The following is a 12,065-nucleotide window of genomic DNA, read 5'->3' as shown; positions in this document are numbered from 1 at the left end:
CACCAACGTGGGACGGACTAGGCGAGATTAGGACAACATCTAATTAAGCAACCTCTATTGTTCTACGAGAACAACAGACTCGACCGGGAATGACCAATAAAAGATGCGTATTCATGAATAATAAAAAGACGTACTTAACACACAAATCGATCGACGATATATATGCTTTAACCAAATGAAAAATGCCTTCTAGTTTTGACATCACGTCTGGGTAGGCTATTACTCAGCGTTTATATAATTAACAGACTCAACAATACATCAATCCTGGAACGAATAAATAATCCTGGGCGGGCATACACAAGCATACGCACAGCCAGCCAAAGCATTCAGAGACTGAGACCAACATGTCTATTTGGAATTCCTTGAACCAAATCCCAGTAAGCGCCTCCTCTTGAGAAGGCTCCCTCCAACTTGTGGCAGTAAAGGATACATAGTTCCTTGAGGGCTTGGAGCTGCTGCAGGAGTCCCTCTGGCGATGTCTCTAGCATTGGGCAGTTACCGATACATAGCTCCTTGAGCTGAGGGAATGATGCAACCACTCCTTGTCCTGCCACCTCCTAATGCCATCTCTCTAGCATAGGCATGTCTTCAAGTATCATGGTTTCCAGCTTAGGAAAGAAGAATGGTGGAGAAATACAGGATTCCACATTGTCTGCATCATCATTACCAATGCATAGACTGGTCAAGCTATGCAACCTATCCAAATACAAGTTCCTAAGAGAGGGTAGTAGCCATAGTGGCGGAATATCCTTGCAGTTCTTGCAACGACTCAGATGAAGTTCACAAAGATGCTCTAACAGTGTAGAGTTGTGCATCCATGATGAGAATTTAGCACTAGTGTAACCAATTAACAGTAATACTACAAGTCCTATATGAGAACGAAGTTCCTCTAAAATTCCTTCTGCATTACTATCTACTTCATCTCAATCACTTGCGTTGTAAGGACCATACCAATCGAGTGACAATCGTTTTAAATTATGCTTGGCAGATATATTGCCTTGTTTAGCATTTTCTGCACTATGCACATTTCTCAGCCCTGTCAAAGAAAGACCACCACCTAGATTCAAAGCTTTCAGCTGATCAATTCCACGGCCTTCATCACTATCAATGACATAATTTGTCAATGTCTGTAGAGAATCCAGCTGACCAATACCTTGTGGCATGCGCTTCAACCTACCACATCCAACAAGGAATAGCTGCCGAAGACTGCTCATATATCTCATGCCTTTTGGTAATTTCTTAAGCTTCTGACAGCCAATTAGCTTCAATGTTTGCAAGCAATACAACATGACTATGGCTTCAGGCAATGCAGATATATAAGAATAGGAGTAATCTAGATAGCGAAGATGCTTCAAGTTTGTCATGTCTCTTATGATCGACAATGTCTTCCATGCTCGTAAGGACATGAACTTTGACTTGGCCATACTCAGATACTTGCCCTCATTGAAATGTGTCACAAACTCTTCCCTTTGGACTAATATCGTGCGGGGTCAAGGTGCTATAATTTCCTTCATGGCTGCAATTGTATTAGTGCTGGCATCCGTGGATCCTTTAAGAATTTCTTTACATGAAGAAGATTCTTGCAGAATGGAGCAATCATTTCCACTTACAAAGTTAGCAAGATCATGCATGAGATCATGCATCTTGCAAGCATATGATAGGTGAATCATATCATCTTTATAGTAGAAGTCTGGATTCTTTTGAATCTCCACATCTTGGAGGAAGTATCTCCAAACTAGCACATCAAAAATTTGTTGGCCTCTTGTTTCTGATACAATAAAGTCATTTTCCATCCATAACTGGATTAACATGTCTTTATCCATCAGGCTATCCTTGGGGAAAATAGCACAGAAGGAAAATCACATTTTTTGCTTCTGATGACAAGTAATCATAGCTTACTTGTAGTGTGGGTACAATCCCATTAGCTATGAGGATGTCATCTTCCCAGACATCACTATCCAGAACAAAAACCACTGACTAAGATGCTTTGAATAAAGTAAAGTTGCTATGGTCTTGATAGCAAGAGGCAATCCCTTACACTTGTGGACAATACTCTTAGCCACTGAAACCAATTCCTCTTGCCTGTCCACTTCTCTTCTAAATGCTTTTCTATGACAAAGCTTCCATGATTGATCCTCATTTAGAAGTGATATCTGATGTGGAGGAAGTGTGCCCATGATAGAAGCAACTTGATCACTGCGGCTTGTCACAATTATAGCACTACCTGAGCCAGCATGTGGACACAGCAATGATCTCATATCATCCCACTTCTGTTTGTCTTCGTTCCAAACATCATCCAGCACTAGGAGGTACCTTTTCTTGGCCAATACTCCACTAAGCCCCTTCTGCACTGCCTCCATACGAGTCAGATCACACTTCTTCATCGTGGCCACTTCTATTACAGACCGGATTATTTCTTCGATAACAAACTGGTCAGAGACACAGACCCATATAACCAACTCAAAATGATTCACCACTTTCTGGTCATTGTGCACGAGTTGAGCAAGGGCGGTCTTACCAATTCCCCTCATACCAACTATGGGGAGCACCCTGACATTATTGTTACTATCATTACTGTTGTGGGAGTGGTCGAGCAATATCTTCACAACTTGTTCCTTGTCATCTTGTCTGCCGACAATCTCTGACTCATCAACATAATAGTGTGTTTGTGGATGATCAACATGTGGTGCCTCGGCATGCTGTAGGAAGTGGAAATTGTTCATCTCCATAACTAGTTCATCTATCATTTCAAGAGCAACTTTCATCTTCCTGCTCATGGAAAGAGGAAAAGTAATGCGTCGATTGACGGTGCCTGAAATGAAAATGAAAACCAATAAAACTGGAATTAGAAGGCTTCCATATTTAGATTGAACTTAAAATATAGTCAGAGTGGGAAGAGGAGCACGAACCTTGCATGTGGTGGAGCGGCGGATATGAGCGACACAGCGACACAATGCCTAGTAACGGAATTCGTCGAGGATGTCGTCGGCTTGGTAGGCGGCGGCTTTGAGGTCCGTCATCCACTGGTTGACGGCGGGGTTGGTGCGGCTCTTGGCTTCGGCAGCCAGCAGGATGCACTGGACAGCAGCGAGGTGGCGCTTCAGCTTCCGGCGGGCCTTGTCGAGCCCCCACGCCCGCAGCAGCTCGCCCACCAGCGCGTCACCGGTTTTGGCAGAGACGCTGACCAGCAGCGGCATTAGCAGGGGAAACATGTCGCCGCGGGTGGGTGGCTCGTATCAATCAGTGGGTGCTCCGGTGCGGTGATCTGACGATGACTCTCCCTGTGATACTAGTAGCTCTCCATGTGATTTGACGATGCCATCAGTTAGTACGAGGCTAGCATACCAACGCGGAAGATGCCTCCATCGTTTCCTCCGCACCATTGAATGCATACAAAGACGATCGGATTTTCATTGTTTTCTATACTATAAACTGGTTGTCATGCACGGCCGAGTGTCGTTTCTCCCAAAGCCTATTTTCGTCGACGACGACGATGACGTATTCGTTTTGAAGCCGTCGTGCGTAGCGCGTGCTGCATTGAAACGAACCTGATCTCGAAATGTTCAGGGCGTGCCACCCCTCCCTGCCGCCGCCGCCGCCGCCGCCCATGCGCGCCTCCCGTGCTGGCTGCCGCCGCCGCCGCCTCGTGCCTCCTCCCGCGCCAACGCCACCACGCCGCCGCCGCCGCCGCTCGCGCAATCCTGCGCGCTGGCCGCTGCCACCACCCGCTTGATCCCGTCCCGACCCAATCCAGCCGTCAGCCTGCACCCGCTAACCCGATCCAGCAGCTGCCCGCCCGCGCCCGCTAACCCGATCCACTCCCGCCCCAGGCCGCCCCAGGCCGTATCTACAAATACTCCGATTATAGACCCTTTTTTGTAAATTAATAACGTGTGGTATTATTTTTTCCTATTGTAACGCACGGACCCTTTTGTTAGTAATATGTAACTTGCCGTCACGACTGTATATGCTATAATAGTGACGAGGGACGGGCTTACAGTACTGCCGACATGCATGAAAATTTTGGCCAACGGGGACGGGAAGGCATCCGAGTCAGATATTTTGGAAGCACCAACGGCAACATATATGGCCGACAAAAAAGAGAAAATATCGCCAACGTGCGGCTGCGGACGGCGACGGCCTCCCGTTCCCCTGGTTCAGTCTTCAGCGCCCGGCCGGCCTCCCCAAGGCCCTGCTGCCACTTCGGGTTTCGGCAAACGCAAGCAACGAGATCGATCGACCTCCGGCCGGCAATGAGCAAGCAAAATTAAACCCATCAGGTAATTATTACTGTATTAATTTAGCTTCTCATGTCGACGACGTACTCTTTGGTTGGTGCATCAGATTCAGATCCAATACTCTCATATATAGCTAGATGTACTCCCTCCGTTCCCAAATATAAGTCTTTCCAAAGATTCCAACAACTGACTACATATGAAGTAAAATGGGTGAACCTACACTCTAAAATATGTCTACATACATCCTTATGTTATTGTTCATTTGAAATGTCTAAAAAGACTTGTATTCAGAAACAGATGATGTAAATGTCATCAGATCCAATGGACTGCTAGCTACTCCTTCCATCTCATAATATAAAATGTTTTTGCAAGCTAAGACAGCTTGGAACAGTTTCGGCAATCAAATGCTGAATCAATTAGCAAGATCATGCTATTGTATTGACCCCTCTCCCGTCCAGACTCCATCCGCTGGAACTGGACGGGTTCAGGGGAATACTCCAGCAAGTCTGCCTACCATATGCAGTTCTCTGGTCGCTTGGTGCCTTTCCGCTCTGCTAAGGTTTGGAAAGCACAGGCCACCCCCAAATGCAAGCTCTTCGCCTGGCTTGTCCCGCATGTCCTCACGGGGGAAAACCTGGCACACAATCCGATATGCCGCCTTTGCATGGCATCCAATGAGACAGTCACTCATCTCTGTAGAGATTGCCCCTTCTCGCAGCGGTATGGAGGACCGTCAACGCCGTGGAGGGAATGCCTAACCCAAGCCCACCGGATGATGGAACCTCCATCAACACGTGGTGGGAGGGCTTCCTTGCCGGTGTTCCAGCTCAAAATGGGCGGGAGCGCAGTGGTGCCATGATCTACACGCTCTGGAACATCTGGAAGGAGAGGAACCGTCGAGTTTTCATCGGCAAGAGGTTGACCTACCAAGAAGTCGCCCAACTAGCTTTGACAGATATTCGCTTGCACAGATCCAGTTACTTTCTCATTCGCGAGTAATCCACATGCCGACGATGTTTGGGAGGCTCCCCAGCCACCCGAATCTTATTGGGAAAAGCCTTGTGTAAACTATTTGTAACATTCACTCTTCTTCTAATTGAAAGGCAGCGCTCCTGCCAGTTTCTCGAAAAAAAAGCTGTAGTGCATCTTTTATTCTTTGTAAAAATGTAATGCATTTTCACCCGCAAATAAATAAATAACTTTTTAATCCATTTCCACTAGCGCTTCTTTTTTGCAAATATGGATGATAGTTGTTAGTATATGTCAATTGTCAACTATATGTTATATAGATGCCAGATTATACGCTTATTATTATTTTTCTTTTTCCTCTTGATTTAAGTGCCATATATAGCGGGCTATTTACGCAATACTAGAACAAAATGGCTGCATCTGACGAGACAGATATGTCGCTGGCACGCACAATGGTGCAAGATGTGCCGAAGACTGCTCATATATCTCATGCCTTCTGGCAATTTCGTGAGGTGTATACAACCAATGAGCTTTAATGTGTGCAAACTATACAACATGATAGTGGCTGCAGGCAGTGCAAATATATCAGAATTAGAACAATCCAGATAGCGAAGATGCTTCAGGCTTGTTGTCTCAATTGAGAATGTCTTCAATGCTTGCAAGGACATCGATTTCGACTTGGCCATACTTAGAGGAATCTCGGTCCTGGATTTCCTTTGGAACACTAGTACCGTGCGAGGTTGGGGAGCTAGAATTTCCTTCATGGCTGCAATGGTATTTTTACTGACATAATCGATCGACAAATGTCGAGCCTCATGGTGTAATGAACTAGAAACCGTGGATCCTTGCAGACTTTCTTGATTTGATGAAGATTCTTGCAAAAAGGAGCAATCATTTCCGCTTACTGAGCCAGCAAGGTCATGCATGAGATCATGCATCTTGCAAGTAGTTGGTCGGTGGATGAAGTCATTCATTTGAATCTCCATATCTTGGAGGAAACATCTCAAAATTAGCACATCCAAAATTTGTTGGCCTCTAGCTTCCGAAGGAATAAAGTCATTTGCCATCCATAGTTGGATTAACATGTCTTTTTCCATCAGGCTATCCTTCGGGACAATAGCACAGAAGGAAAAGCATATTTTTGCGTCTGATGGAAAGTGATCATAGCTTAGCTGTAGTGCAGGTACGATCTTAGTTGCGAGGACATCATTCTTCCAAACATCACTATCCAGAAGAGAAAACCAGTCACTTTGTTGCTTTGAACTAAGTAAGCCTGCTATGGTCTTGATAGCAAGAGGCAACCCTTTACACTTGTGGACAATACTCTTAGCCATTGAAATGAATTCCTCTTGTTTTTTCACTCCCCTTCTAAATGTGTTTATGTGAAAAAGCTCCCATGACTGATCCCCATTTTGAAGAGATATGTGATGTGCAGGAAGTGTGCCCATGATAGAAGCAACTTGATCGCTGCGGCTTGTCACTAATATAACACTACCTGAGCCAGCATGTGAGCATAACAATGATTTCATAGCATCCCATTTCTGTCTATCTTCATTCCAAACTGTAAGATTAGGGAAACCACACGTTGTGGTGCCTTGTATTGATCAATATATATAGGTTACAAGGAGGAGTTCGTATCGGACAATATACGGACACCTATACAAGGACTACACATATACAACCGTATAACTATACAAAACCAATACGGTTATATATTCTAACACCCTCCCTCAGTCGTAAACGGGCGTCGGCGAATGTTAAGACTGTCCCGAAAATCCAAAAAGAGAGGAGATGGCAATCCTTTGGTGAAAATGTCTGCAAATTGAGAAGAACTCGGAACGTGAAGAACCCGGACCTCGCCTGTGGTGACACAATCTCGCACAAAGTGTAAATCGATCTCCACATGCTTGGTGCGCTGATGATGAACGGGATTCTGTGTCATGTAAACAGAGCTCACATTGTCACAAAACACCACAGTGGCACCAGTCACCGGTCGATGAAGCTCCTGAAGAAGCTGCAATAACCAACATGTTTCAGCCACGACATTTGCAACTGCCCTGTATTCGGCCTCGGCACTGGAGCGAGAGACCGTGTGCTGCCGCTTAGCAGACCATGACACCAAGTTAGTGCCAAGAAATACACAATAGCTTGAGGTAGACCGGCGAGTGTCAGGGCAACCTGCCCAATCAGCGTCAGAATAGGCCAGCAATTTGTTGGAGCTGCGTCGAAACAAAGTGAGGCCATGGCCGGTGGTACCGCGGATATAGCGAAGCACACGCTTTACAAGGAGCAAATGATTAGCCCGAGGATCATGCATATGAAGACAAATCTGCTGCACAGCATAAGAGATGTCCGGCCGAGTGAACGTGAGGTACTGAAGACCGCCTGCAATACTACGATACTCGGTGGGATCTGCAACTGGATCACTGGACTTGGCTGAAAGTTTGGAGGTAGTATCAACGGGAGTAGAGATGGGTTTGCACTGCAACATGCCAGCTCTGTCAAGAAGATCCAATGCATACTTCTCCTGTGAGAGGAACAAACTGTCCTTGCTGCGTGTGACAGAGATGCCCAGAAAATAATGAAGATCACCCATATCTGTCATATTGAATACGGTACGAAGAGAGGCAATCAAACTGTGCAACAATGTCGAGGAAGATGCAGTCAGGATAATGTCATCCACATAGAGCAAGCCATGTCAGCACCACGCCGATAGACGAACAATGAGTTGTCGGACTTGGAGCCAATGAAACCAACCGATGCAATGAACGAAGCAAACCGCTGAAACCATGCTCGAGGCGCCTGTTTCAAACCATAGAGTGATTTGTTGAGACGACAAACCTTATCAGGGAAACGAGGATCAGTGAACCCAGAAGGCTGACGAGCATAAACAGTCTCGATGAGAGTGCCATTGAGGAATGCATTCTTGACGTCAAGCTGATGAATGGACCAGTCACTAGAGAGAGCAAGAGAGAGCACTGTTCGAATAGTGGCTGGCTTAACGACCGGGCTGAAAGTTTCATCAAAGTCGATACCTTCCCGCTGAGTAAATCCACGAAGCACCCAACGAGCTTTGTAGCGATCCAAAGAACCATCAGACTTCATCTTGTGACGGTAGATCCACTTACCAGTAACAATGTTAGCATTGCGAGGTGGATCAACGAGGTCCCAAGTGTTGTTGGAGAGAAGAGCACCATACTCCTCAACCATAGCGGAATGCCAATTTGGATCCTTGAGAGCACCACGATAAGTCTTCGGTATTGGAGATAAACCCTCAACATGAAGATCAAATATCTTTTTCGGCTGCACAATGCCCTGTTTAGCACGAGTGGCCATGGCGGGGGATGGTGGCGGTGGAGGGGCCCGCGGCCAGCGGGTCCGGGGTGGATCCATAGCGGCAGGAGCCGGCGACGGCGTTGCCGGCGGTGACGTGGCTGCAGTAGGAGAAGGACTCCCAGCAGGGCCGCCATCGGGACTCCCAGCAGGGCCCTCGGCAGAAGCTCGTGCCCGAGGCGACCGGGGCGAGGTCGGTGGCGGCGACCGAGGCGAGGTCGGTGGCGGCGACCGTGGCGGTGGCGACGGCGACCGTGGCGGCGACCGTGGGGCCACGTCCGGTGTCACCGTGCCTGGCACGGTGAACGGCATCAACGAGACCGGCTACTCAGTACCCTGCAAAAAATCATAAGTGTGCAGGGAAGGAGTAGGAGTTGACGAAGATGGAGTGGAGGCAAAGGGAAAGGTTGACTCATCGAACACTACATGACGAGAGATGATGATCTTTTGGGTGGAACGATCAAGGCAACGATAGCCATGATGCCGTGATGGGTACCCTAGAAACACGCATGGCACGGAGCGAGGCGCAAGTTTGTGCGGAGCAACGGCTGTGGTGTTGGGGTAACATAGACATCCGAAAACCCGAAGACCAGCATAGGCAGGATCTACGCCAAGTAAGGCACGAAAAGGAATACGATCCGAGATTGCCTTGGAAGGCAGCCGATTATGCAACATAACGGCGGTGTGAAGAGCTTCGACCCAAAAACGAGGTGGCATACTAGCTTGGATAAGGAGTGTACGAGTAATGTCATTAAAAGTACGAATAATGCGTTCGGCTTTGCCATTCTGTTGCGAAGTGTATGGACATGAAAAGCGGAGTGCAATTCCATGGTGCTGGGCAAACGAATGGAGGAGTGAATTATCGAACTCACGACCATTATCACACTGAATAGCCTGCAAGTGTGCACTAAACTGGGTGAGCGCTAAAGCATGAAGGGACGACAAGTGCGAGAAGGCTTCAGACTTAATCCGTAGAGGGTAAACCCATGCATACTGAGTAAAATCATCGAGACAAACGAGATAATACTTAAAGCCAGAAATACTCTCAACAGGAGATGTCTACAAATCACAGTGAATTATTTGAAACGGAGTAGTGGTTACACGATTGGTGGAAGAAAAAGGAAGACGAACATGACGACCTAACTGACAAGCATGACACAAACTACTTTTATTCTTTTCCCTAGGGATAATCGAAGAACGAGCTAATGACTCCATGACGGGCCGCCCAGGATGCCCAAGCCGGCGCTGACAAAGTGCTGCATCGACGATGAGGAAGGCGTGTGGCTGGCTGGTAGAGGAGGGGCAGATGGAGTAGAGAGCTCCGAAGCTATTGCATCTGAGGATCTCGGTCCTGGATAGAAGATCCTTCATAGAAAAACCAAGAGGGTCAAATTCGACTGAGACACGATTATCAATGGTGAACTGACAAACAGACAAAAGGTTTTTTAACTATGTTAGGAACTACTAAGACATTACTAAGGCAAAGAGGACGAGAGGTGGTGGAAATAGGAAGACGTGCATGCCCGGTACCGGTGATTGGAAGAGTGGAACCGTTACCGACAACGACAGCACGACGAGAGGAGGAGGGGGGAGACACGGAGGTGAGCATACCGGGATCGGACGCGAAGTGGGAGGAGGCGCCGGTGTCCATCACCCATTCCCTGGAGGGTGCTTGCAGCCCCATGGTTTGGAACTGATGCATTAGCGCGGCCTGGTCCCATGAAGCCGAAGTTGATGCCGGTGTTGATGGAGCCGTGCCGGTGAGACCATAGGAGGGCTGTCCATAGGCGTAGCCGTAGCCGTAGGGAGCAAGGCCGTACGGGTTCTAGGCGTAGAACGCATGCGGCGACTAGGTGTGCCGGGGCGCGTAGCTGGGCGGCGCGCGACCGAGCAGCCCCCCTTGGCCATAGGGCCACATCTGGATGGCGCCGTTCCAGGGATGCTGCGGTGAGGGCCAGGAAGGAGTGGCAGCCTGCGGGGTCACGGGCGCCGGGATGATTTCCTTGGTGACTCCAGCGGCGGCCTTCTTCTTCTTCTTTCCTTTTCCAGGAACCTTGCCAGGGTTGCCGGTGTTGGTGAAGAGGGCCGTGTCCGAGTTGCGGGCGCGGCGGTTTTTGCGTTTCATGTCTTGGAGCGCAAGCAACGAGCGGCACTGCGCGAAGGTCATACCGGGCATGAGCGAGACCAGATCGGCGGCGGACTCGTATTGCTCGGAGAGGCCGTTGAGGCAGTGAACCACCATCTCGGCATCATCAACGGGGGCACCAAGATCCGCAAGCCCATCGGAGAGGGACTTGACCTTCTGAAGATAGTCGGCCATACTCATCTCTCCCATCTTGACATCGCTGAGATCGGCCGTGAGGTGGAGTTGACGATTGATCTTGTGGTCGTTGAAGAGACCGTTGATGTTGTTCCAGAGATCGATGGCGAGGGGATCGTCGCCGGGCGTCATGACGGCGTCGAGGATACTGAGCGAGACAGACCCATAGAGCCAAGAGACGACGGTGGCGTCGAGGAGAGACCACTCCGGGTTCGGCGCATCAGGAGCATCGAAGTCGAGGTGATCCAGGAGGGCGTACTTGCGACAGGCGGCACGGAAGAAGGTGCGCCACTGCCGGTGAACGCCGGTGTCGAGCGCGAGCTCGACGGGAACGTGGCCTTTGATGGAGTGGAGGCCGACGGCCTGGGCGTGCAGCGAGGTCAAGGAGAAAGACCCCGCGCTCGTCCTGGATCCATCGGCGGCGGTCGCGAGAGGCAGCTTGGCCTTGGCGGCCTCGGCGGCCTCGGCGTCCTGGCGCTCCTTGGTTGCCTGGTTCGTCGCGTTGGCGTCGGGCTGCGACATGGATGCGGCGGTGCGGGCGCGGCGGGGAGAGAGGAGGTGGTGGCTTCGGCGGCAGCGGAAGGAGGAGGAGGGCGGCACAGGCTAGGGTTAGGCTTTTAGGCTTGATACCATGTAAGATTAGGGAAACCACACGTTGTGGTGCCTTGTATTGATCAATATATATAGGTTACAAGGCGGAGTTCGTATCGTACAATATATGGACACCTATATAAGGATTACACATATACAACCGTATAACTATACAAAACCAATACGGTTATATATTCTAACACAAACACCATCCAACACTAGGAGGTACCTTTTGTTTCCCAACACTTGACTAAGTTTCTTATGCAGTGCCTCCATCTCACTCAAAGTACACTTGTTCATACCCACAAGACCAACTCAAAATGATGCTTCACCCTTTGATCATTGTGCACAAGTTGAGCAATGGTGGTCTTACCAACTCCCCCCATACCGACTATTTGGAGGACCATCACATTGTGATTATTACTATTGTTGTGGGAGCGGTCGAGCAATATCTTGGCCTCGGCGTCCAACAGGATGCACTGGACGGCTGAGAGGTGGCGCTCCAGCTTCCGGCGGGCCTTGTCCAGCACCCACGCACACAGCAGCTCGGCGACAAGCGTGTCGCCGGCCTTGGCAGCCACTCTGCTCACTAGAGGTATCAGCAGGGAAGCCAT

General features: G+C 49.0%; 2 pseudogenes; both read right to left on the bottom strand.

Moving 5' to 3' along the window:
- Positions 1-326: 326 nt before the first annotated feature.
- LOC125525133 lies at positions 327-3,197 on the bottom strand (annotated as a pseudogene).
- A 366-nt stretch (positions 3,198-3,563) lies between these two features.
- On the bottom strand, positions 3,564-12,065 carry LOC125525128 (annotated as a pseudogene).

The sequence above is a fragment of the Triticum urartu genome, chromosome 7, assembly GCF_003073215.2.
Source record: "Triticum urartu cultivar G1812 chromosome 7, Tu2.1, whole genome shotgun sequence".
NCBI classification, from domain to species: domain Eukaryota; kingdom Viridiplantae; phylum Streptophyta; class Magnoliopsida; order Poales; family Poaceae; genus Triticum; species Triticum urartu.
The sequence above is the reverse complement of the archived record's forward strand: the minus strand, read 5'-3'. Positions and strand labels throughout refer to the sequence as shown.